This window comes from Ambystoma mexicanum, chromosome 9 (assembly GCF_040938575.1).
Source record: "Ambystoma mexicanum isolate Mex_15411 chromosome 9, UKY_AmexF1_1, whole genome shotgun sequence".
Taxonomy (NCBI): Eukaryota; Metazoa; Chordata; class Amphibia; order Caudata; family Ambystomatidae; genus Ambystoma; species Ambystoma mexicanum.
The window spans coordinates 929,924,631-929,949,168 of record NC_090931.1 but is presented as its reverse complement, the minus strand read 5'-3'; the positions used below and the strand labels follow the sequence as shown (position 1 = coordinate 929,949,168).

Here is a 24,538-nt window from a genome sequence, read left to right as displayed (position 1 = left end):
ACTTGGATATTTTGGCCCCATGTTTATTACAATTGTGGGAGGAGGCGTTTTTGAAGGGAAAGCTCCCTGACACCAATGCGAGGGGCAATAATTCTACTTTTACTTAAACCAAATAAGGCTGCAGCGGACTGTGGCTTCGATAGGCTGTTGCCCCTCATAAATACAAATACGAAGATCTTTGCTAAAGTGCTGGCACTGAGATTCTCCCCATTGATGCTGCACATAGTCCATCCTGACCAGTCAGGGTTTGTCCTCGGCCGTTCCACAGCATTGAATCTTCAGCGACTTTATGATGTAATGGCACAGGTACCTCTAGAATGTCAGGCAGTCTGTCTCCTTATATATGTAGAAAGCTTTTGATACAGTGTTGTGGCAGTATCTGTTCCAGGTATTGACCAACTATGGATTTGGGCCAGGGATTCATCGCCTGGGTGAGGCTCCTGTATACACATCCCTTTGCGTACTATTGGTAGCGATTCTCGGCTGCTGTATCTGGAAGGAGGAACCGGGCAGGTCTGCCCGCTATCCCCCTTACTGTTCATGCTTGTTATCGGACCGCTGGCTGATAAATTGCAGGCTGAGTACAGGCGTGCCAGTATACCAATTAGTGGGAACACTGAAATCATATCATTATACACGGATGACATTTTGCTATATATTGGGGAGCTGGACAATAATCTAGCTGGTGTGATTGATACAGTGGTCGAGTTTGGTAGGTTTTCGTGCTTGCGTCTCATCTGAAATATTCCCACTGTTTGAAGGCTCAGCGGAACCGATATGTAAACTAGGGCTCAACTGGGCACCACAGTATATACGTTACTTGGGCAGTGTGGTCAGCCGGACACCGGCGCGCACTAGAGAATTGAATTATGGGACCTATATGGTGGCTATCAAGTCCAAACTCCAGCAGTGGGGCAGCATACCTATGTCGCTGGCTGGTAGGTTGTTCCTCATTAAAATGATGATAGTCCCCAGTATATGTTTTACAATCTTCCACTCTGGCCTTGCTGCACACTGTTTAAGTAGCTGACAGTGGTATGTACCTCTTTTATTTGGGCTGGAGGACCGATTAGACTTGACTGGATGCATTTGACTAAGTCATATGGGGAGGACGGCTTAAACATTCCAGACTTTGAGTTGTACCATCTTGTCACACAGGTATTCTATGCAACCTACTGGTCGTGTGATGACACATCCTTACTGCATGTTCACCTGGAGAGGGTGCGGGCCGTCCCAGCACCATTGGTATCCCTTCTGGCAGGTCCAAGATATTTGGCAGTACAACCGATTGAACCCTGTTGGGGCAAACTGGCAGGCATGGACAAGGCTCAATGCGAGGCTACAGCTAGCTGTCCTTATAATAAGCATCTCCCCCTGTAGGGACTATCATTGCTGCGCCCTACTTTAGATAAGGGCCTTGAACGAAGCTGGAGTGCAGCAGGTATCTCTAATGTTCCTCATTTGTATGAGGATGGTTGCTTTGTGCACTGGGAAGGTATAAAACTGGATGTGGGTGGTGGGGCATTGCATACTTAGCATTATATACGTATGCAATCTGCTATTAAAGCCCATTGGCATATTTTTCCAGAGGAACACGCAACGCATGCATGTCTGTCATACATCCTACAGGTGCCAGGCGTAAAGAAAAGTAGATCTGTGCTGTACAAACTGATTGTCATTGGATAGCTGGCACACTCGAACTATCCGTTCTAAGTAGTGTGACTACCTTCAAGACGACATAACGGATGGGCAGTGGAAGGCAATTTGTGCTTTGTCGAAGAGGGCGTCTTTAAATTCCAAGTACAGGCTGATACATTTTAAGATTTTAAATGGACTGCATTACCCTCTGTCGAGACTGAAATACTTTCAAGTTGATAGGCTGCGTGAGTCACAGATGTAAATCTGACAATGCAACCTTGCTGCACATGTTATGGTCTTGCCCTGTATTATATGATTATTGGCATACCGTTGATTATATGCTCTCAGATATACTGGGCATGCAGTTGTCTCTGAGGACCTGTGAGCATGTGCTGCGAGTCACAAGGAAATTGGATGTGGTCAAGCGCAGGTTTTTAATTCTGGGCTTGTTACTTGCTAAGAGATCTATTCTGATGAGATGGACTCATAAACTGCCTTCTACGAGTGAGATGTGGTTGAAGGCAGTCATCGGGGCCAATGATATGGAGGCATTATATATAACCTTGTCACCGGGTGTCAGACACCCAAAGAACATTTGGAGTGGTTTTCGTACATACTTGTCCAGGGTAAGCGGCCTGACCTGATAGAACACATGCTGCTCTCTGTGGGGGCGATGGGTCGCTAAGGTTTTGTACAGGAAAGTTGTTCTGTTGATCATTGCTTGCTTGTGTGGATGTATCGATGCTAAGTGTTCATAAGCAAACCTTTGAACACTTGAAAACTTGAAAGGGAGAATGTGTTCAGACCCGCCCAGTCCACTTGAAATGTGCTGTATGTTTAGCAAGGCACCCTGCAATAAATGATGTTGGCTGGAGTGGGCCACAGTCATGTGTTCTGGAGAGAATATGCATCCACTGGAACAGCAAGCACTAAAGCATAGAACAAAGCACCAGACACTTTTACCCCACAACAGGGAATTTGTGTTTAATCTTTAACTAGCACTGCATTGTTTTATAACTAGGAATTAATATCAAACATGTAGCAACCTCATAGATAATATCTGACTTGCTTATATACTTATATGGAAACATTACCCTAACATTTGCTGTCACCATATCATGGTGTTGGCCGTCTCCTCCCATTGTAGGCACATTGGAGGGAGATTGGATAGAGTTCTGGAAACTGGACTGAATGGGCCATCTTGATATTGCCCTACTAAGGTGGCAACTCCTGCTGAGTCCTTTGTCTATTTCTAAGGTTCAAAGAGCACATTGTGCTGGACTGCAGAGGGAGTGAAACACAGGGCCGCCTTGTGCAGGCCACAAGCATTGCTTTATTGCATAGATAAGCCCAGTAAACTTATAGGTCCCCTCTCACTGATTAAACTAACCCCTAACCATCAATTTTTCCCATATTATCAGAAGCCCAATCTCAAGCATTAGACACTCTGGCCTGGTCTGAGTCTCCACAGTCTGCTCTGCCAGAGGTAGCTTGGCATTGTTGTTGCTCCCCGACACATCTGCAGGACGTCACCACCACTGGCCACCCATAGATGTCTGGACAACCATGTGCCCAATATCCAATGAGGGTGTGCACGTTGGCATGATTGGTAGTCCTGGAGCTAAAGACAAGCACCATGGCCCTGTAAGAATGATGCCCATCATACGTGCTCTCCAGCCACTGTGCTCTCTTGTTTCTTGTATACCTCTGGCATGTTTGCAAACCTTAAGGCATGTCGGTATGCCATGCAATCCCTGCTGATCCTGAGCAATAAGTGATGCCTTGCTCCCGCCCACTCCATCCTTGCTTCCTGCAAACAAGTCTTTCACCAACATGATTGGAGCAGAGAGCTGCAGCACATGGTCCCTATGCAGCCTTTCTACCCAGTGCCCACAACATCAAGATACATTGGCCACCTATTCTTGTAAGCTGTGATGTACCTCGCCTCACAGACCTCAACGGGGCCCTCCTAGCCTGGGTCCTTTCGGTCCATCCTTCATTCTGATGCCGCTACATGCAGCCATCATCCTTATCCCGACCCAATAATCTTGTGTGTCCCAGGGCTTAATGTTCACCTGGGTCTCTCCACTGGCCCAGCAGTCTGGATCCATGAGGGCCCAGTTGACCTTTATTGGGTCTGCCGCGCCACCCCAGGGGGCTGCCAGAGGTGACAACCACAGGGAAAGTAACTCCATCATCTGCTTGGTCTTTGGGACGTCCTCTATCCCCAGCAGCTTTTTTCTTTTCCAACCATCTGGCATGGGGGTAACCATTCTTCTTCAGCACCAGAGCAGCTTTTTCCTTCTGTTTTTTTTGGAATCCTCATAACATTTTAAGTGACTCCCAGCATTTGAGATGATGGTTCAGTTCTTCCCAATGTCAAAAATAAATAAAGGCAATGTTGGTCCTACCACATCGATATGCAGTATTGTCACCTGAATAAAATGAGTACTGTTAATGGACCGAAAGGGCGGCATGTATGTGTTTGCTTTGCAAATCCTGATTAGTAAACCCCATGAAAGTATGGCCTGCTTAAGCCAGGGATTACACCACGCGATTTCAAAACAAACCATTTCCAGGTATAGCATTCCCAAACAGCACATGGAGAATATTTGAAAGATGAGGTATGTGGGAGGAAGGCACATGAGATCTCTGAAGTGGATAGATAAGGGAGGACTTCAACGCCCTGGTAAAGGACAGCATGGAAGCAGCACACCAGATTTTAGCCAAGCCTTGATATGGCTGACAGTGTGCTGTGTACAATGGGCACAGGAACAGTCGTAAGGATGCAGTCTTAGATAAGAACCTCCAGGTTTCACTCTGTACCTCCAGGCAAAACTACTGGAAATGCCCTTTGATGGACATAATCTTTTTTGAGCAAAGGCTGATGATGCCAATAAAATATTCCAGGCATCTAAAGTCACAGAAAAATCTTATCGTCCATATATTCAACCTCCACTCCTACTGTAAGAGGTTTAGGTTTTCCCACTGTGGTAGGGGACAGACACCCTCCGGCGAGCCGCAACTGGGCCCCATCATCCCTCCCAAACCAGGACAAAGAAGGTTGTAGAGTGCAAAGAGGTGGGCTTATGGCTTCAATGATCCCATTGCGAAGAAGCCTTCAGACATCCCCCCACCCCCCCCTCCTTGGTTGTAGGAGGAATTACCCAGTTCACCGAGCAGGGACATTATGCCATTCCTAAGCCTGGGCCTTGCAAGTTGTAACTCAAGGTTACAGTCTCCCTTTTGCTCATTGCCCTTCAGACATCCTCATACCAATCCCTCTGTCTCTGGCTCCACGCCTACTGGAGGAAGTTCGTAATTGGTGTCCCGCTCGTAACTAGGCATGGGCTGATATTCCTCTTTTTTTAGTCCGAAAAAGGACCGGGGCCTGTGTCTCATTTAAAAAAAAAATGTTTTAGTTGTTTTTATCAAGAAACTTGATTATAAAAGATAAATTTCACACAATTAGAAATTCATTAAAATTTTACATGGTTAACATCAATAAATCAAACAAACTTGAAATATATCTAAAACTATAATACAGATCAATATATTGTGCAACATATTCGGAAAATCTGATGAAATTAAAATTAAAAGAAATGAAGAATATTATAACACGACTTCTCTCGGTGCCATATCCTCTCTTACAATTTACTCGGGATTATCATATTTTTTAGCAAGTCTAAACTATATAAAAAATTGAGAATCGCATATCTGATAGATTGCGTGGTGCTATGAAACAACAACTCCCATAGACTTCTGTTTGTAGTAATCGAATAGCCATTAAATAGATGTTCAAAGTGTAAGATTCTCTGTTATAGCAAATTGGGCATTCAGTGCACAAATGCATCATTGTTTCAGTGGCAACTTGACAAAATCGACATTGTATCCCAGAGATTGGTACATTTCTACGGGTGCATAGGACTTCTTTAGTGGGCCAGATATTTAGACGAAATTGTTAGTCATCTCGGGGTCGTGAGGCAGGAAACATGGTTAAGTAGCTCTCTGTTTCACCATATGGTTTAAAACTGAATGGATTAGTTGAGAATTTATAGTATGTGAGACACGCACTCCTGGTTTTAATCCAGTCATATTCCCAAAGCCGATTTTTGGCCTCATCTGGATTATCAATGAGAAATGCCAGGGAAAAGCCAGTGTTATTAATGACCTTTTGTGCCATGGCTCTCCAGGTCACAGGAAAGTCATCCGTTGATTTCAGGTGATATTCAGCGATAATGGACAATAGACCATGCTGATGAAGACCCAACACACGTTTACGATAAAATGAGCATAACTTCCATTTGTACACTGCATAAAGTGAAAGTAGGCCAAGCTCATGCCTGAGAATGCATATCGGTTCTGACTGTGGTATGTTCATGACACGCTTCCAATAACCACCTTCTATGTCTATGATCGACCAGTATTGATAACATTTGCTTTTGAAAGCTTCTGTACCATATAATATCACTGGGGTTAATTTTTGCTTATAATAAACAATAATGAGAGTTCTCGTAAATTTACAATATCTTGCTTTGATTAGGCGTGCTTGAGAGAGGGCAGTTAATAATTTATGCCTCAGATGCTGATGATTGGCATTAAATGCAGTGTAGTTGGTTATATAGGTTCCCAAATATATATATATAATGTAACTGAAAGTAAATTGGTGTTTTGAAGGGGCCACTGGTGAGTGGCAGTATGTTGATTGTGTTCCAAATTGTATAATTTTGGTTTTCGTTAAATTGAATGAAAGAAACATTTTCTGGGTGTATACGTCAAGAGCACACAAGAGCTCGTAGCACCCTAGGGGTCTTTGAGGACAGAACCATATCATCAGCATAGAGCAGAAATTTTACATGTATGCCATTGATCTTCGGAGAATCCGATACAATTGCTTCAAAACTATTACCCACAACACAAATAACATTTCTTAACATGGCCGAAGCTAGCAAACAGCCTTGTTTTAATCCTCGAGCAGTCTGAATGGGATCTGATAAGAGGCCTTCATTAGACAATTTAATTTGAATTGTGGTATCGGTATGTAGCTCAATGCGCCATTTTAGGATGCACCATGGACACCCTTTGTCCATTTTTGTATAGGAGCTTGCGAGGGACCGCATCAAATGCCATGCGCAAGTCTATGAAAACAGTGTAAAGTGGCTGATGTTGTTGATGGACTTGTATAATACTATTCAAAGTGATGTTGACGGCTGTACCGAGACCCGGAAGAGAGCCTGCTTGAAATGGGTCACGTAAAGAATCTGTGGCTTTTATACCTGTACCTGCTAAGGCCAATTCATCACAAGCACAAGAAGTACCTGAGAATTTGTAGTTGGGTCTACACATTACCAGTTTAAGGTCCTACTGTCAGCCCATCTTGGGCAGTAAGGGTCTTCGCCAACTGGAAGTGGTTGCAGCTCACCTCAGAAGGGAAAGCATGCATGTCTTCAACTACCTGGACAAATGGCTTGTCCGGGTTTTCTCTCAAGACCGGGTGTAGCCTGTTTCCAGCTATTTGAGCTTCTCCAAGAAGTTTCACCATCTCAGTCTCTCCAATTCATAGGTGCAGTTCTAGATACTGGTCCTTACAGAGCATTCGCTCCTGAGGATCAAGGGGTGAAACATCTTCATGATCCTTCATAACCTTCAGTCCCAGAAGCTGGTTCTGGCCTCCGCCAACTGGATCTCTTAGCCTCCTCCATTCTGGTGGTGCTGAAGGCCTGGCTATGTCTGAGGGCACAACACTGGCTACTTCGTTGTCATGGGTGTCCGTTCCAGGGCAACGTGTAATACTTTTTGTGGGTCTCAGACTGTGTCTCGAAACCTATCTCTGTTTTCGAGTGGTGCCAATCATTGCACCCAATCGTTGCACCCAAAACATAGAGGAGCGGTCCCTGTCCGAAAGGACAAAGAAACAACGCTGCAAGAGGTCAAGATCACCCAGCGGTTCTTCACAACATCACTCATCTTAGTCTTCAAAGAAGATGAGTCACCAGTCCAAACTCCAAGGAGGGCCATGAGAAAAAGACCCTGCAGGTACTTTTTCTTCCCAAATCCTCTACCATAAAGGAATGCAAGTCTTTCCGATGGAAGATGCTAGACAACTTAGCCCCGGCCCGGCACCAGCGACATCTGTGCCATCAGCTCTGTCGCCAAATGCCCAGATGCCTGCGGCCACGTCATCTCCATCAGCTCCAGTCCTGATGCCTGCAGTCATGTTGCTGACGGCCCCGACGCCTTTGGCCATGGCATGTCCATCGGCTACGGCCCCAGTGCCAATGACTTTGGCTTCGGTCAAGCTGATGGATCCCACTGTGCTTGAAGGAGCTGGCAGGGAGTATGCAGTGAGACGCAAGAAGATCATGACGAAGGGACACACCATTCTGTCTTCAGTCGTCTGCCTCCTACCTTATGGTCACCGTCCAGTAGCGCTTCCAGCGCCTCAGACCGACATGTGAGTCGTGAAAGAGTTCCTTCCACTCCCAAGAAGGGCCCAGGTACAGGACATTTATGAGGAAGTGGATCATGTTCCTTGCAGACTGGAACCCTTCCACCCCAGAGAAGTGCAAGACTTCCCAGAGGAGTTCTATGGGGAGCAGGGTGAATTGGTGGACCGGGCAGCTGACTTGCAGGAGGCAAGTGGCTTGGACAACTCGTCGGAGGTCGACATGATGCCTGCTCCCACCCCTGGCAAGCCACAGGCAGCTTTCCAGTGCCTGATGACGAAGGCAAATAAACACCTTGGGGCTGTCAGCCCCCTCGCAGCATGAGCTGCAGTATTACCTGAGGAGGAGACTTTGATGCCTTTCAATCAGGCAATGCCTGTGTTGGAACTGTGTGCCAAACCAGGGTCAGTCCTCAGTGGACTGCGACCTGGCCAAGAAGCACAGGCCGGCCCTTTCGGACCCCTCATTTCTTTCTGCCCATACTTCCCTGGAGAGTTTGGTGGTACAGGCCACTACGGCGAACTTCAAGACCACCTGATATCAGTTTTTGCCCCTGACAGGGAGAGCAAAAGGTTGGATGTATGTGGCAGGAAAATGTTCGGCTCTTCGGGTCTGGGTCTCCGGTGCATCAATGCCTCTTGTGCCTTGGCCATATTCTTCTTTGGCCTGTGGTCAGTGATGGCTGAGGTGGCTGAGCACATCCCTGAAGGGGAGATGCAGGATAGCTCTGAGGCCCTTTAAGACTACAAGTAAACCTACTGGCAGTCTGGCCTTGATACTGCAGATTGTGTTGCAAAGGCGATGGCCACCAGCACCTTCTTGCATGGTTTGTCTTGGCTGATGACATAAGGGTTCTCTACTGAAGTCCAGCAAAAGCTCCTAGACATGCCCTTTGATGGCATGAACTTGTTCGGCAGAAAGGCAAAGTCGCTCCACAAGTTTCAATCCTCTAAGGCAGCAGCTCCCAAGTTGTTAGGGTTAGTGGTTGAGCAACAGCAGCCTGCGAGCCCAGCGGGCAGGGCTTTTTGCTGTGCCCCTTCACCACTTGATGCCCAGAGGGGTAGAGGTCAGGTGCTCTCGGGCAGGCAAGGACAACATCGCCCCTACAGAGATAGTGGTGATGGTGCACCTAGAGGATACCCGAAGCCTTTATGATGTGGACTTCTGCCATTTATCCCATATGGGGGCAGGATATCCCTGTTAGGGGAGGAATGGACACATTTTACCTCAGACGCCTGAGCCTTACAGGTCCTCCAGCAGCAGGGAAACCACCTTCCTTTTGCCTCCCTCCCTCCAGACCCATCTCAGCCATCACCCCCCTAACCCCCTGCACCCCACTTGTCGTCAACACTTGCCTCATGTACCTCTCCTGCTGGAGTACGTCCATCGACTTCTGGCAAAAGCGGCCTGTTGGTACTCAACATACTCTCTGGTGCCGAAGGACGACTGAGGTCTGAGACCCATCCTGGATCTGCGGCTTCTGAACTTGAATTTGTGCAAGGACAAGCTCAAGATGGTCCCTCTGGCCCAGAGCTTCCAGACCCTGGACGTGAACAACTGGCTAGTCTTCCTGGATTTCCAGGATGCCTACTGCCATATGGCTATCCATAAGAAGCACAGGAATTGTTTAATATTCAAAGTGGGGAACTGACAGTTCCAGTTCAAAATCCCTTTTGGCCTCTCTTCTGCACTCATGGTGTTCACAAAACTGCTAGTAGTCCAGGCGGCTTGCCTCGGGAGGGAAGGCATTCACACCTTACCCTACCTGGCCGATTGGTTCGTCCAAGCCCACTCACCAGATCTAGCATCGGCATACCTGTACCAGACGTGCAGCCTATTGCACAGCTTGGGCTTCTTCTGGAATTTTAAGAAGTCTCCGGTTTCGCCAGCCTAGTCCCTGTTATTTATCGATGCAGTCTTGGCCACTCGCCTGGGTCGGGGTTTCCAGCCTGAGAGCAGAGTGGCAAACATTTTGAAGATGGTCCCAGTTTTCCAACCATAGACAGTTCCACCCTCAGCTTTTCTGCGCTTGTTGGGTCTTATGGTATCTAAGCATCTTGGTGGTACCAGAGGCCCAACTGGGCATGAGGTCACTGCAGTGGCTCCTCATATCGCAGTGGTCTTAGTTTCATGGATGGACTTCAGACCTTCTTCTAGTTTCTGAGAGGGTGTCAGAAGAATTACAGTGGTGGTCCATGAAAGAGAACCTCCTGAAGGGTTCACTTTTCAGTCATCCTTAGCCACTCTTGACTCTAGTCATGGATGCCTGCCTGAAAGGTTTGTGCACTTGCCTCCAAGAACTTATGGTGTGCCTATTGTGGTCCCCATCGGAATTCTCGGAGCACATCAATCTGCTGGAGCTGAGGACGATCAGGCTGGCCCTGGTCACTTTACTCCCCTCTGTGAAGGTCAAGGGTGCTTTACCTGACAGACAATATCTTATTTATTTAATTGGATTTTTATAACGTTCCTAATACCGTACCGGAGTTTGGTTTCTAAGCATGGATCTGGGATTTGAACCTCTGTTGCTCTGCGTGGTATTGCTTCCAAGACCAGTGGGATTGCCTCTGTGCTAGCCTCCGTTCAATACTGTAGCCATGCATTACCTCAGCAAGAGGGGTGGTGTGGGCCCCTTCCGCTGTGCAGAAAAGCAGTGTGATTGTGATTCTCGGGTCTGGAGAAGAGCATTTCACCGACTCTGGCCCATCTGGCTGGCCAAAAAGACTCCAGTGGATGCACAGAGCAGGCAATCATCTGCCTCCCATGGGTGGGAGCAGTGCCTGAAAGTTATGGAGATGTTCTCCCTTTAAAGTTTTCCCTAGTTGGAACACTTTGCTTTCATTGTAAAAACATTAAGTGTAGTTGGTTCTGCTCCATGGAATGTCCTTGTCCGGGAGGTCTGGGGGATGCCTTGACGGTCGAATGGGACTTCAACCTGCTCTGTGCGTTATGACGAATCACTGTTCCTCAGCCTAAAGTCGTCTCCCATGTGGACAAGGGAAGGCAGCCATTATCTGATCCTAACCCTGGGGGTGACATTAGGAGGGTGGATAACATTAAGGGAGTTGGGATGGGTGTTGGGATTAAATGGTGACTCCTTTGGGAGAGACAGCGTCGTCTTCTCTTTGAGGGCGAGGACTCTATAATTCCCAAATACGTAATGGCATGCTGTAATTGCACAAGCCCTTGTCATGATAAAGTCCAAAGAGCATTGACTGAGAAACGACCCACGCAGAATAAATCTTACCCACTTTGGAATCCATAAGTCACATGTGACGTCCCCTGAATATGATGATTCTGTTATGAGTTAAAGTCCTGAACATAATATCACTGCACATCACATGCACATAACCTCTTCTGTGTATGATAAATGTAAGTGTAACCAACAACTTTGCCACTGTAGCCTTAAAAAGAGTGAAAACATTATGGACTTCAATTCCCATCATACCGGTGGGACGAGGAAGTTGAGAGAAGGGCCATTGTGGAGTAGGCACAACTTTAAGCCCAAGGTGCAGACTAGTTGTTTTAATGATTATCAGCTGTGTGGGAGATTTAAATTTGGCACACCTAGTTGTGCAAGAGTGCAGCAAGAGATGTTTGCTGCCTGAGGAGAGAAGCATAAGTGGAACGTCGCTGGAAGACAGGGAGCGGGAGACTAGCTCTAAAGCAGAACCACCGAAATAAGCTTTGGTGGTGGAAAGAGACGCTCACAGACACCCACCTGGAGGCATCCTGGACCAGAGGAGAGAGACTTCCGAGGGGTGGCAAGGGCTGCCGGTCCCATGAGACGCGGTGTGGCGGAACAGCAAAGGTTCCGCTGGCTGCAGAGCGAGAGAGCCATGAGAGACTCTTGGCTACTGGAGCAATCAGCCCGGTAACCGTGTTCCATTACAGCCACACTTTCATCCGATGAGTCAACCAAAAGGATTTGGGAATCCAGGGACAAATGGGAAGTTTAAAAGGCACTTGGGGAAATAATTTGAAATTCTGGGGCTGAAGGGTTACCGTTCTCCACAACCAGGATGTCAGTCTGGGGATACTGGGAACCTGCTTTGCCAACAGTCCAGAGAGACTTTAAGAAGAGATATAAGTGCACAGGGGTACAATTCTCCACACATTAGATGTCAGTTTTGGGAAACTTGGGAATCCCATTGCCACAATCAAAGGAACATTAACTGTTGTAGAAACCATTCCTGACAGGAGAGTGAACCGGGAATGGAATACATTGAGTGAACTAGAGATCATTCCTGGCAGTTGAGTAAGCCAGGGTAGGAACAGTTGTATAAAAGTGAAACCCTTCCTGGCAAAAGAGTGAACCAGGAAAGTTAGAAGCTGTGTGAAGTAGAAAACTTTCCTGGCAGAAAAGTAAACCAGGAGAAGAGCCTTTATTTAAAGGAGAACCACTTAGGTGTCATAAAAGGGTGTGGTGGAAATAAACTATTGGCTTTACTATTGTGTTGAACTGTTGTATAACGAGAGACTTGGTTTGCCATTATGACTAAATGTGCTCTATAAGAAAGACTGTTACATTCTTCTTGAAAGGAATTTGTTTTGAAAGAGACAAATGTTTGGTTTTGCATCAACGTTATTTGGAAGATGTATTTGTTTTTGCCAGTTTGAGAGACTTGTGGGATGAAGAGACAATTTATCTTGAACTGAATAGAATATTGGTGGAACAAAACTTCTTTAAAGGTCTTCCTGAATTGATCCAGGGGAAAGGAGGTCAGTCCTGGGTTCAAGGATTTCTTTACTGGAGTTTCATTTTTGATCTGTTGCACATTTTAATGGACCTGGAAACGGATGCATTTTCCTTGCACACTTTGGTTGTATATGCTAGGTTGAGGGTCAGGTATACTTTGGACACTAGGTCAACTTTCTTTAGTTAGGTTTGCTAGGCAGGGACCTTCTTGTTAGGATAGGGACAGATAGGCATTTATCCCAACCCACTGTATGTTTAATAAACATGGCACACTTTTGAGAAAAGTACAACTGTGTCCGTCTCTCATTTCTGACCCCTCACAGTTGCCACTGATTCCGATCATTCCACTGGTTCTCAGGAGTCTGTTCAGGTCCACAATGATCTTGATCACTCCGCACGGGGCCCGGAGAATGTGGGCCTGTCGTCTTCCACAGAGGACGGACCTCCTCTCCCACACAGAGGGGAGTTTCCGACACCTGAATCTTCATACCTGGCTGCTGAAAGGCTGAGGTATAGGGAGTGGGATTTGTCAGAGGACATTCTGGATGTCATACTTTCTGATAGAAGATCCATCACCAAGTCCATTTATGCCTGCATCTGACAGCCGTTTTTGGCTTGATGACAACAGAGGGATATGGACCCTTTTACTTGCTCCACTCCCTCTGTGTTGGAATTTCTTCTGTCTTTGGCCCCGACGGGCCTACAAGTTGGTATATGGAAGGGGTAACTTGCAGCCATTTTCGGTCTTCAAGAGGACTCGGAGCAGGGCTCCTTTTTCACGATCGATCCCCAAAGTAATTCAGTTCCTACGGGTGTCTTTCAAATATGTTTCCCCCACGCCAGTTTGTTGTTCCAGAATGGAATTTAAATTGAGTGCTGAAAGTTTTAATGGACGCTCTGTTCGAGCCACTGCATTCTTTTTTTTTTTTTAAGACTGTTCACCCATAAGGTGATTTTCCTGGTTTCCGTCACTTCTGCTTGATGGCGAGTGAGCTCCAGGCTCGTGTCTGTTCATCCTTCCTACTTTACAGTGTTAAACCCTCCCTCCTTCTGAAAGTGGTCTCTGACTTCCATCTCACTCAAAAGACCCATATACCCATCGTCTTTCCTCTGCCTCACCCTTCGAAGTCAGTTGGGTGTTTTCATCGGCTTGATCCAGCGCTGGGCCTCAATTTCTAGGTCTCTCGGACAAGGGAGAATAGGACGAATGACCAATGTTTAATTGATTACACTGTTTCACAAGCGGGCAGGGCTGTTAAGGAACATACTGTCTAGATGAACCGTTATTTGCAGTCTGTCATAAATGAGGAATCTATGGGAGGAAGGTGTCCATTAGAAGAACACATTACTTACCTCTAAGTAATGTCCTTTCTGATGGCCGTTCCTCCCACAGATTTCTCGTCGCCCTCCCTGCCTCCCCATCTCAGGCTAGCTAGTACACTTTAGTTCTCCTGTCCCCCTGCATCACAGTGCTAGGGAAAAAGAGTGGAACTGATGTCATGGGGCACAGCGCTTTTATATATACTGGCCCTGACATCCTGTGCGGTGCGGGGTGCGTAGAGGAGTCTGGTGAAGCCATCAAGGAGTGGTACTGTGTCCCCTAGCGGCAGAAAAGGTTTTGGACAAGCAGCTGGCGGTGTGAGATAGATATCATAGATGAGGAATCCATGGAAGGGCCGTCCATATTACAGAGAGGTAAATAATGTGTTCTATTCTGGAGCTGCCAGTGATCAGACTGGCTTGGATTGCCTTCCGCCCCTTTGTGAGAACCAAAACTGTACTGTTCTTGACGGACAACACAGTAGGCGTGCACTACCTCAACAAACTGATCGGTGTGGGGTTGTTGCCTTTTTGTAGAAAAGCAATGAGACTGTTTCTGGACTCTGCAGATTGTCATGTCTATAACGGTGGCCCATCTCACCGGATTCCCAAACGGTCCCTCCTGGACCTTGCCTTTCTGTCAGGGTTCAAGCAGGTTCCTTCTCTGTGGGCTTCCAAACAGTAATTGGTATTCTACCCCTCCCCCACCCCTGTTCTCCCCCCAACTTCACTAGGGTACTTGTCAGGCAGTCGATATTAGTTTACCCTCCTGCCACATGTCGCTAGAGGATGGCCTCAAGCTCTGGCTTTGGACTGTCAGTTCCATTCAGATTAGAGAGCAGCTCAGTACACACGTCCCAGATTCTCTCTACCCAGGGTCTGCAAGCCTAGTCTGGCTTCAGCCTACATACTTTTAGAACGCTCAATAATAACCTTACTCTGGTTTATAGTGATAGTATCAAATGCAAAAGCATCGAAAAATAATGCATTGAAAAAATGCATTTTTTATTTATGTTTTTTTAATGGTGTCCCCCGAACCTCTTTTTTTTACCCCTTAAAACCCATTTTAATAAAAAACCTTTACCTAAAAAAAAAATGCTTTTTTTGAGGCTTTTGCATTAGATGCTTTTGCATTCGATGCATTGTATTTGATGGAATCACCGGATGCCCCTTACTCAGCTCCAGATTGGAGTGATGATTGTCTAATTCTGATTTCTAGGAATCTCCTCTGTTATCAAGGAAGCACGGTTAGGCAGGTTTGTCACATCTAGGAGTCATCCGATTTCTGAGTTTCCCCAGTCTCCTTTATGCTCGCTGGTCTTAGATTTGGTTTCCAATCTTGACCTCGATTGGTTATTCTCTCTGTGACTTGCAAACTTAGTGGGTTTACAGAACTGCTCTTCTTGACCAATTAACAACTTTTACTCCAATTTCTCGTTTGTCCTGCAATTTCCCTTGGGAAATGTAGTTGTGCATGGCAAACCTCTGCATCCGGATACGTGATAGGACAATAACACATCTTTGGAATATCGGGGAGCTGGTGGGATCCACCCTCTAGGAGGAACATCGGGTAGCAGCTGGACGAGCTCAGCAGTTGGTTGACTGCTACCCCACCTTCAAGGATGGCGAGTTCAGACCAATTTACTACAGACCTGTAGTTACAAACTTGTAGAAAACGCTTGGGCACAGTAATCAAAACCTTCCGATGCTGGGGAACCCAAGTATTGCCTGAACAGCAATCTCTTGGAATTGTAACAAACTGCTTCACAACATGCTCCAGCAGCATAGTTGCCTACATAATCCCTTGCAATCTGTAGGTACTTATCCAGTCCTGGTTTTTCTTTGCATTATGGGACTTGTAGTTCTGCTTTCCCATTATAGAAATCGGACCACAGCTCCCAGAATGCAGAGAAAAAAAACAGGACTGGCTTACCAACTACAAACTGGAATATATTGTGTTGCAGCTGCTCACCATCTACTTTGTCTTTTGTCTTCTCTAGTGGCTCTTAAATTGTCCAGCTTGCCTTCTGATCTTGTTTGTTGCCATGGAACAGTTGCTCACCAGGTGGAGACTGGGACTGTCACTGCTGATCTTCAACCTTGTGAGGGTTGAGTAGTTGGCTGTCACAAACCGCAGAGGCAGACAAGACCTTTGGGATTTATTCCAATCGTAAACATTTGGTCCATACTAAATATTGAGGGTATCGTGACATCAAAACAAGCATCCCAATTGACCTTTCAGAAGCTGATAGTTCTCTCTTGTTGATTACTATGAGACCTTAAAACTTAGTTGAGCCAATACACAACCTGCGATTCCTCGGTGGTATCTCACTAACCAGACATGGTGCCCGTTTGACTTTGGAAATTGCCACTAATCACAATGGAGTTCTGTAGTAGCCTTGAACTCCCTAAATAGCATGTTATTTTACCTCTCTTCAGAGAATATAAAGTGTTATTTTATATCATGAATCTGTGGGCATGCTGTTTTTTTTGTTTTATTTTTTAGAAAAGGTTCTTAATTATATAAACAAAATTGTTGGAAGATATGGTCATGGATGTGATCAGATGTTTGAGGCTCCATCCTTTTTTAAAGCGCATGCATCCCATTCCAAGATGGCAAATGCGCCCACCCATGTTGCGCATGACACAATGCGTCTCAATAATCTCTGCTCTTCCTTGGTTCCAGTCTGCCTGGAGATATTTACCTTTGCTCCAGCAGGGTGGCTTCTTGGAAAAAAGGCCTTCCCTCACTTTGTATTCCCATAGACAACACAAAACGAAGACCTGTAGCTGACTGATGCACTATTAATTTACAAGCAGATAGTTGCATATTCATAGATACGTATCCAGAATCCCTGCATAAATATTTCAGGGAAGGGAGGATCGAAATGAGAAAGCAACATGGCACAAATGACGAAATAACATGTTCTCCCCCATACCCCAAGTAGCAAAAGCTGATGTTTGCTATGACGCCTATTGCATAATTATCGAAAGGGCCTTGCAGCATCCAGAATTCTCTATTGGCACCACTAGCCAAAACAATCCATTTTGTTTTGTGAGGGAGGCCTACAGTCCTTCCACCCACGAGATATAAGAATGATTGTTTTCCGTAAAAAATCACTGGTCTTCTGAGAGTCCTTTTTAGCAGCCCCATAGCTTTTTGCTTTTTGCTCTGCTTTTTCTTTTGGTTTGCTGACTTATTTTTGTGGCCAGAGACACATCTACTGAAGGCCCTCTGGCACTGCAACCCTTTTTGACAGAGTATATGGTCCGATTGATGGCCCATAAGGCTCCTGTAACAGAGGTGCTTTCTTAGCCCCCCATGTTTGTCCCTAGGCTGATCTCACCCTACATTGTTCCTGCCCTCATCCATTTTGTTTTAAGGTATGTTCTTTGTTCAAGAAAACCACAAGATGGGCCTAAAATATCTGTTGTGGCCATGTGGGCTCTTTGTGAGCTTAGCTCATGATCCATCTGTAGTTTTTGGGGCTGGTCTAGATCAGTCCCTGGCCCTGGGCTGGCCATTTTACAGCTGGTTGTCTGGGGTGATAGACTGCTTTAGGGGCCACTTAACTCTCTTGCTTTTAACTCCTTAGTGTGATTAGTGGGCTGGCATAGGCCTGTCCCTGTGTGTCCCCGTAAACCTTGGGGGAGACCATTGGCCTACACTGAATTCTGACTGGCTTTTCTTGTAAGGCAGGTAGCTTACTTACCTTCTAGAGCGTTCCTGACATTCTTGAGCTGTTGCTGTATTTTAAGGAGCTGATCTGGCTGGACCCCATCACTGAACTGAACTCCAGTTTGCATTTTTGTTAGACTGCTGGACATCCTTCCTGGGCCTCCATACCCTCCTGCAGTCCTCCCTCATTGGTTAGGCCAGAACTTCAGTGCTGGGTCCATCTCTGAACCGCTTTACCGTGGACGTCTTGTTTTGTTGTCCCAAATTGGTATTAGAAGCCGACGTCTGGTAGGGTATTGAGACCCTAATGACTCCCTCCTCCCCCAGGTCTGCTCGTTTCTACTACTCCACCTTAGTCTTCTTCTTGAGACCATCTTTTATTGGGATGCTGCCTTTCTTTATTTGTTGCGCTGCCAGCGCCTGCTTTGTCAGGTTCTCCCACATTGCTCGAGTGATCCTTCCCATTGCTTTTGCTTCTGACGTGAGGTTCCCACTCCTAGGAAGGGCAGTTAACTTTTTTTTTCTCTCAGGGTCATTGTTGGTCCAGGCGTTCCAAGTACCTGGCTGTTTGGATCCTGTAAACTGCACCTGACAAAGTGGCTCATTCTAATTGATTCCTTGTTCCCACAGATTCCTCATCTTAGATATTGTATCTCGAGCATTAGCTGTGTTCAGAAACTTTTTCTGCTACCACTGCACAGTTCTGAGTTGGCTTCGCCTGGCACTGTTGTGTGACATTGTGCCAGTATATGTATACTGTGTTGCTGTGCCCAGGATCTGTTTTTTTCTGTACATTCAGAATGCTTTTGGATTGCCACCGAGCTTGAAGCATCATGCTTTACCCTCCGAAGGCTTCTGGCTTCAATCCCTGCTCAAACTGAAGAAGATAAATATGCATTTCGGACCCCCAAAAGGTGTGTTTGTACTGGCTTCCGGAGGACCACAACACAGAGGACTGCAGTTAGTTCCCAGCCCATGCACTTTAGGAGTGTGCTGTGAAACTATTGACCTATGTCCACAGTGGTGGAAAGGTTACACCTGCCATGTTCCCAGGTTTGTAGCTGAAGACGGCTGTGCTTGAAGAACCAGAATGTTCTCCAACCAAGGAGGCATAAGAAGATGATTCAGCATAGGAAAAGGTCCCACTCTCCTAGTGGTTCCTACAGACCTCACCTTTCAACCTTTCATGAAGCCGAGGTCTCGCTTGTGTTCTACGGATATAACTGTGGCATTGATATGATAGGTTATTTATAACGCGCTTAATACCCAGAGGTTTCTAAGCGCGGACCCGGGGATCGAACCCATGTTGCTCCGTGTCATCTTGCTTCCATGGCAAGCACGTTGCCGTTGAGCTATCCCCCGTGACTGGAGCCAGTGTGTGCCAAGAGCTGCAAACATGGAGTTGCACTTACACCTAAGGTACAAGTTCCCACTAAGTCCTCATTTCTGGAGGAGTTGGGAGGCTTTCTGGCAATAAATGCTTGATGTCTTTGCCAAGGGCCTGGCGTCAGTGGTAACCGGAGGGCCCACCACGCTTCCTGAAGCTGGCAGAGGGACCTACTCTGACTACACACCTGCTGGCTCTGTTCCTACTCCACCGATGGGCACCTCTCTGCTTCGTTTTGGCAACGTGCGGCTCTTCCTCTGCACCAAAGTCTTTGCGTCTATTCATTCCTTCTCTGTGTCCTTGGCACTGATGCCTCACTGGAATATGCCCCTCTTTTGAGAGGCCAATTTCATTAAATGATGACAGATATTTGTTGAGGGTGGTGATATCCCATGTGGTCTGGAACCGTTTTACTCCAGTATGGTAGAGGACTTTCCCAAGAAGTTTTATGTTGAGGTGAATGATCTACTAGACTTTTATAAGGCCTACAGGAGGCTAGTGGTTTTGAAAAATCTCCAGAGCTGAATATTCTTTGCTCACAGAAGCCTGGAAAACCCTAGTGTTAATTTCAGAGTACCATTGTCATGGTTGTGGAGATGTTGACTTTGTCTGCTCCAACTAAACCAAGAGTACAGTTGGACCTGACAAACATTTTGGTCTACAGTCCTCCATGGGAGACCCTTATGCCTTTCACCCCAACAATGGTCACTCCTTTCTTGGCAGCCTGGGGTAAGCCGGAGTCTGTCCCTGTGCTGGATCACGACCTTGCCAAAAAGCATCATCTGGCCCCATCAGATTTTATTTTTCTCTGCTCACTTCTCACCAGAGAGTTTGGTGTTTCAGGCCGCAACAGCTGGCTGAAAACCACACCCCTGCCCCCTGACTGGTAGTGCAAGAAGCTACATGCCATTGGCCGCAAAGTCTTTGCGTCCAACAGTCTTGCCTCGAAGGCAGTCAATGTCACTTGCGTAGTAGCCAAGTATACCTTTGGACTTTGTAGTGTGATCTCCAGGGCAGCAAATAACTTGCATACCAAGGAGATGGAGAGTTTTAACTCTCTAGCTGATGATGGTAAAGCGGTCACATGCCAGATCTTGCAGTTCCAGTCTGAACACAAGTGAAGTCATGGCACTTGCAAGGAGTAGCAGGTCTGTTCTGCAAAGGCAATCCTGGTTGAGGACATCAGGGTTCGCTCCCAATGTCCAGTCCAAACTCCTGGATTTATCGTTTGATATCAACATCTGCTTTGGAATGAAAGCAGATGCCTCACTCCAGAAACTCCAGACCTCCAAAGCCACTGCTAAGTCTTTGAAACAGACCGTTCAACAGTCTTTTTCCTTCACTCAGAAGTGTTCATTTGGACCATTCCCCTCTTTCACCCACTGAGGCATGAGCCAGGTACCCTTTGCCAAATAGCTGCAGCATTGCCTTCCCTCTCAAGGTAGAGGTAGTTTCATTGCAGGTGCCACCCCTGCACCAGCATCCAGTAGCAAGGCACTGTTAATTGGAATTCAATTTCTTTGCTCCTGTGAGAGGAAGGTTGTCCATTGTCCATAGCGTTGCACCACCTCCAATACCTGGGCATTCCACGTCATAATTCAGGGTTACTGCCTCCCTTTAGTTCAGGGTCATTCTGATTGCCCGATTTTGGGCCCTTTGTTGCTTCTGATCCCTCACCTAATGGAAAAGGTCTGTAAGCATCTAAAGAAATGCTCCTCGGAATTGGTGCCACGTTCAGAGGGAGGGAAGGCCTGGTACTCTCTTTTTACTTTCAAGTTCCAAATAAAAACCGTGGCCTGCATTCAATCATGTATCCAAGGCTCTTGAACTTGTACCTCTACAAGGACAAGTACAAGATCACCTTTGCCCAGATCTTCCAGGTCCTTGAACTGCAGTACAGGCTGGTCTCTCTGGGCCTCCAGGACGCCTACTTCCATCTTCCAATCCATCCAAAGCACAGGAAGTACCTAAGGTTTGTGGTTGGAAACACCCACTAATACTTCAGAGCTCTGCTGCTTGCTCTTTCCTTGGTGCTCAGGATTTTCAAAAAACTACTGGTCCATGGTCTTGGCGTCTCTCTGGAGGTATTAGGAATTTCCATTGCTGGAGCGCGGGGCAGGGATACACCTCTAGCCAATCTGTTGAAAAAAGTGTCCCCAAAAAACCTACAACCTGCTGATACCTCAAAGATCCACATGAGGGGGACAGTTTCGGGGGAGTGGCAACACAATCGCCAGGTGTAGCATGTTCTGGATCAGGCAATTGTTATTAGCAATAGTTTCATTTCAGGCATGATTAATCTGTCACACTATTATTGTATGCTCTTCAATTGTACCTGGATGGCAGAGGGGTAATGGGCTGCACCCTGTCACAATGATTGTTTATGAGAAAATCACATACTCTTACGTCCCGTCCCCTTTCCTACATACTGCATGGGCGTCCCTTCCAAGGGAGGGGAGACGGAACCTTTTTCACAAGAAAAAAACCTTCTTCCCCTTTAAATTTAGAGGTGTGGCCCAGGGAGCATATGCTGCCCTGACTCTGCCCTCCGACGCCACCCCCCCCCGTCCCCTTTTTCACGTCGATGGGAACGGGCCGAATTCACCAGTGCTCGTGGGTTTGGCTTTGGCCATATAATTCTACACGCAGATACTTCTTCACTTTGTCTTTTTTGTCTTCTATCATTCAGGTACTCAGCCCTCAGGCGTCACGCTCCTCCCCGGGGCATGTCGACTTCTACAGGGTTCAGCAGGTGTCCATCCTGCAACAGGCTCTTCCCAACTTCAGACCTCCACGCCCTCTGACTACGTTGCCTTGGCCCAGACCACGGTTGGCAATCATGTTCAGCTTGTGACTTGCTGTCCTCGAAGGCGCTGAAGGACAGATTAGCCAGGTGGAGGGAGCTCTTCCAGAGGATCTCAAGAACTTTGTGAAGCATCGAACCAGGCCCATGGAAGGGCCTGTATTTTCCAGCGCACCACGCAAGGGAGACTCCTTCCCAGGGACTCTCCCGCGTGGGAGGGACCGGCCAGGTCCTTCTACCAGCACGTGCCCCGAGCCTGCTACAGCTACGGGCCTTCGGGTCGAGGGGTCCTCTGGTCCTTCCGGGCGCAGTGTCGAGGGACCGGAAGGTTCTTGTACAGGGTCTACACCCTTTTACCGGCACAATGGCCGAGGGGCTATGCCTTAACACCGGTAATATGTCTGAGGGGGTGCCTATAAGCTAGTCTACCGACCTCCGGGTCGAGGGTGTCATACCTACCAGGCCGAGACCGGATGAGCAGGGTAGGCCTTGTGATCCACACGCGAGAGTCTTGGACGAGACCGGGCCCAGCAGGCTGGGCAACACATGGCAGGCAGCTCGACAAAATGGCTGCCACGCCAGAAAGGGCCACCCGTCCGACGCCATTCCACGAATTCGGCAAAGAACAAGTGTCAAGGTGGGACTGGTCTCAACTAGGTACGTGGCCTACAGTCTACCCTTCATTTATGCAGGGCAACTTTCCAGTGCATCCATATGGACAGGGTATGCAGTGGCTCCAGCTGCCCCCGCTACCCTGTCGGCACCCCCCTGCCACCTCTTTGGCCAGTGAGGAGGTGCTCTTCGAGAAGTTTCTCGGCCTCATGAGGTCACCTCAGATGTGGGTTATCATCAAAGACGCCATAAGGGAAGTCCTTCCCGCCATGCTAGCGGCACTACAGCCGCCTCCTCTGGCTTCACAGCCAACTCCGCACCTTCTGCCGCCTCCTCAGCCTCCAGTTGCGGTCCCTGTACCCCAGCCTCCAGTGTCATCTACCCCTCCTCCTCCACAGGATCCTCCAGATCTGCAGGATACGGACGAGTACGACGATCTAGACGTGCAATCTTCAGCCAGGGCCTTCCATGAACGTCTTGCTGGCCTGGCGGAGTACTTGAGCCTCCCCCAACCCGAGGTCGAACAGCCGGCAGAGGCGGTTCTGGCTGAAGTCCTCACGTGACGCCCCTCTGTCAGTACGGGGATTCCACTGCAAACCGATGTAGTCTCCCTGGCCAAGAAGGGTTGGGTCAAGCCCCACTCGGTCCAGCCGGTCAATCAACGCCTGAATGCCAAGTACAGGCAGATGGAGGGGGATACACTCTTGCTTTCGACCCTTCGTCAGCCACACTCCTTGGTGATTGCTGCGGCATCACTATGCTCCAAGCCTCAGTCGTCCTCAACCTCCTCCTCTGCGGCGCTGCTAGGCTAGGAGGAGAAGATCTTGGAGGCATACAGCAAGAAGATCTACTCCAACACCTCCTTGCACCTGCGTCAGGTCAACGCAGATGCCATGCCAGCTGCCGTCAACCAACGGTTATGGCGGGAAATTGCAGACTTCCTCCCGGAACTCCCCACCCAGTGCCAGTCACGCTTTAAGGCATGGCTAGCAGAAGCCAAGCTCGTGGCGCATGATCTCATGGAATCCACAGTGGCTCATATCGATACCTCAGGCCTTGCCATCTGTATTGCCACGGACATGAGGAGAACAGCCTGGCTCTGGGCAAATAAATTCAACCCAGATATCCAGGAGCACATTCTAGATCTACCGTTGGAAGGGAGGGACCTCTTCCACTCCTCTACAGACGCAGAGCTGGAAAAGAAGAACAGCTCACAAACGGCAAAGTCTTTATCCATTCTTACAAAGACCAAGCCCAAATCATACACCCAATCTCAGCAGCGCTTGGAGAAGGGTTGTACATATGGAGGGCTCTGCGGCTTCCAGGAACGCAGATCCAGGCAGCCGGACCGTTCGCCGTCTCAGAACCGGCGCAAACAACAAAAAAGGGGTGTGGGGTGAGTAAGGGCTTTTTCCAGTCCTGCTCCCCAGCCTCAGAGGAAAAGAAGGCTTGACATGCCCCTCCGGCTCAACGTGTCTCCGGTGGGGGGCTCTCCATGCACAATTCTGGTGCCAGAATTTCACTGACCCCTGGATCCTCTCCGTAGGATCCCTGTGGTACCGCCTTCCCATCCCAGCCTCTCCTCCCCGTCCCCTCCACTCCCACAGGTTGGGACAGCAACTCTTTTGGCGGAGATCCGGTCGCTCGCAGAGAGCCAGGCAGTGGAGGAAGTTCCAGACTCCCAGCAAGGCTTTGGCTTCTACTCCAGGATTTTCCCCATTCAGAAAGAACCATGTGGGCCTGAGAGTTGTGCTGGACCTTTCCACCCTCAACCTCTCCTTACCCCTGCAAAGATTCAAGATGATTGTGCCAGCTTTTATAGTGGAGACATTGGGCAAGGGAGACTGGATGTGCTCCCTAGACCTGAAGGACATGTACCTACACGTCCCAATTTGGCAGCCCCATCGTTCTTTCCTATGGTTCAGGATCATGGGCTACCATTTCCAATACAAAG

The 24,538-nt window shown here is 47.7% G+C and overlaps 1 protein-coding gene across 1 annotated transcript in view; it reads left to right on the top strand.

The window, feature by feature from the left end:
- Positions 1-24,538, top strand: part of AGPS (alkylglycerone phosphate synthase) — a 1,795,747-nt gene that overhangs the window by 1,287,047 nt on the left and 484,162 nt on the right. The window lies entirely within an intron of this gene.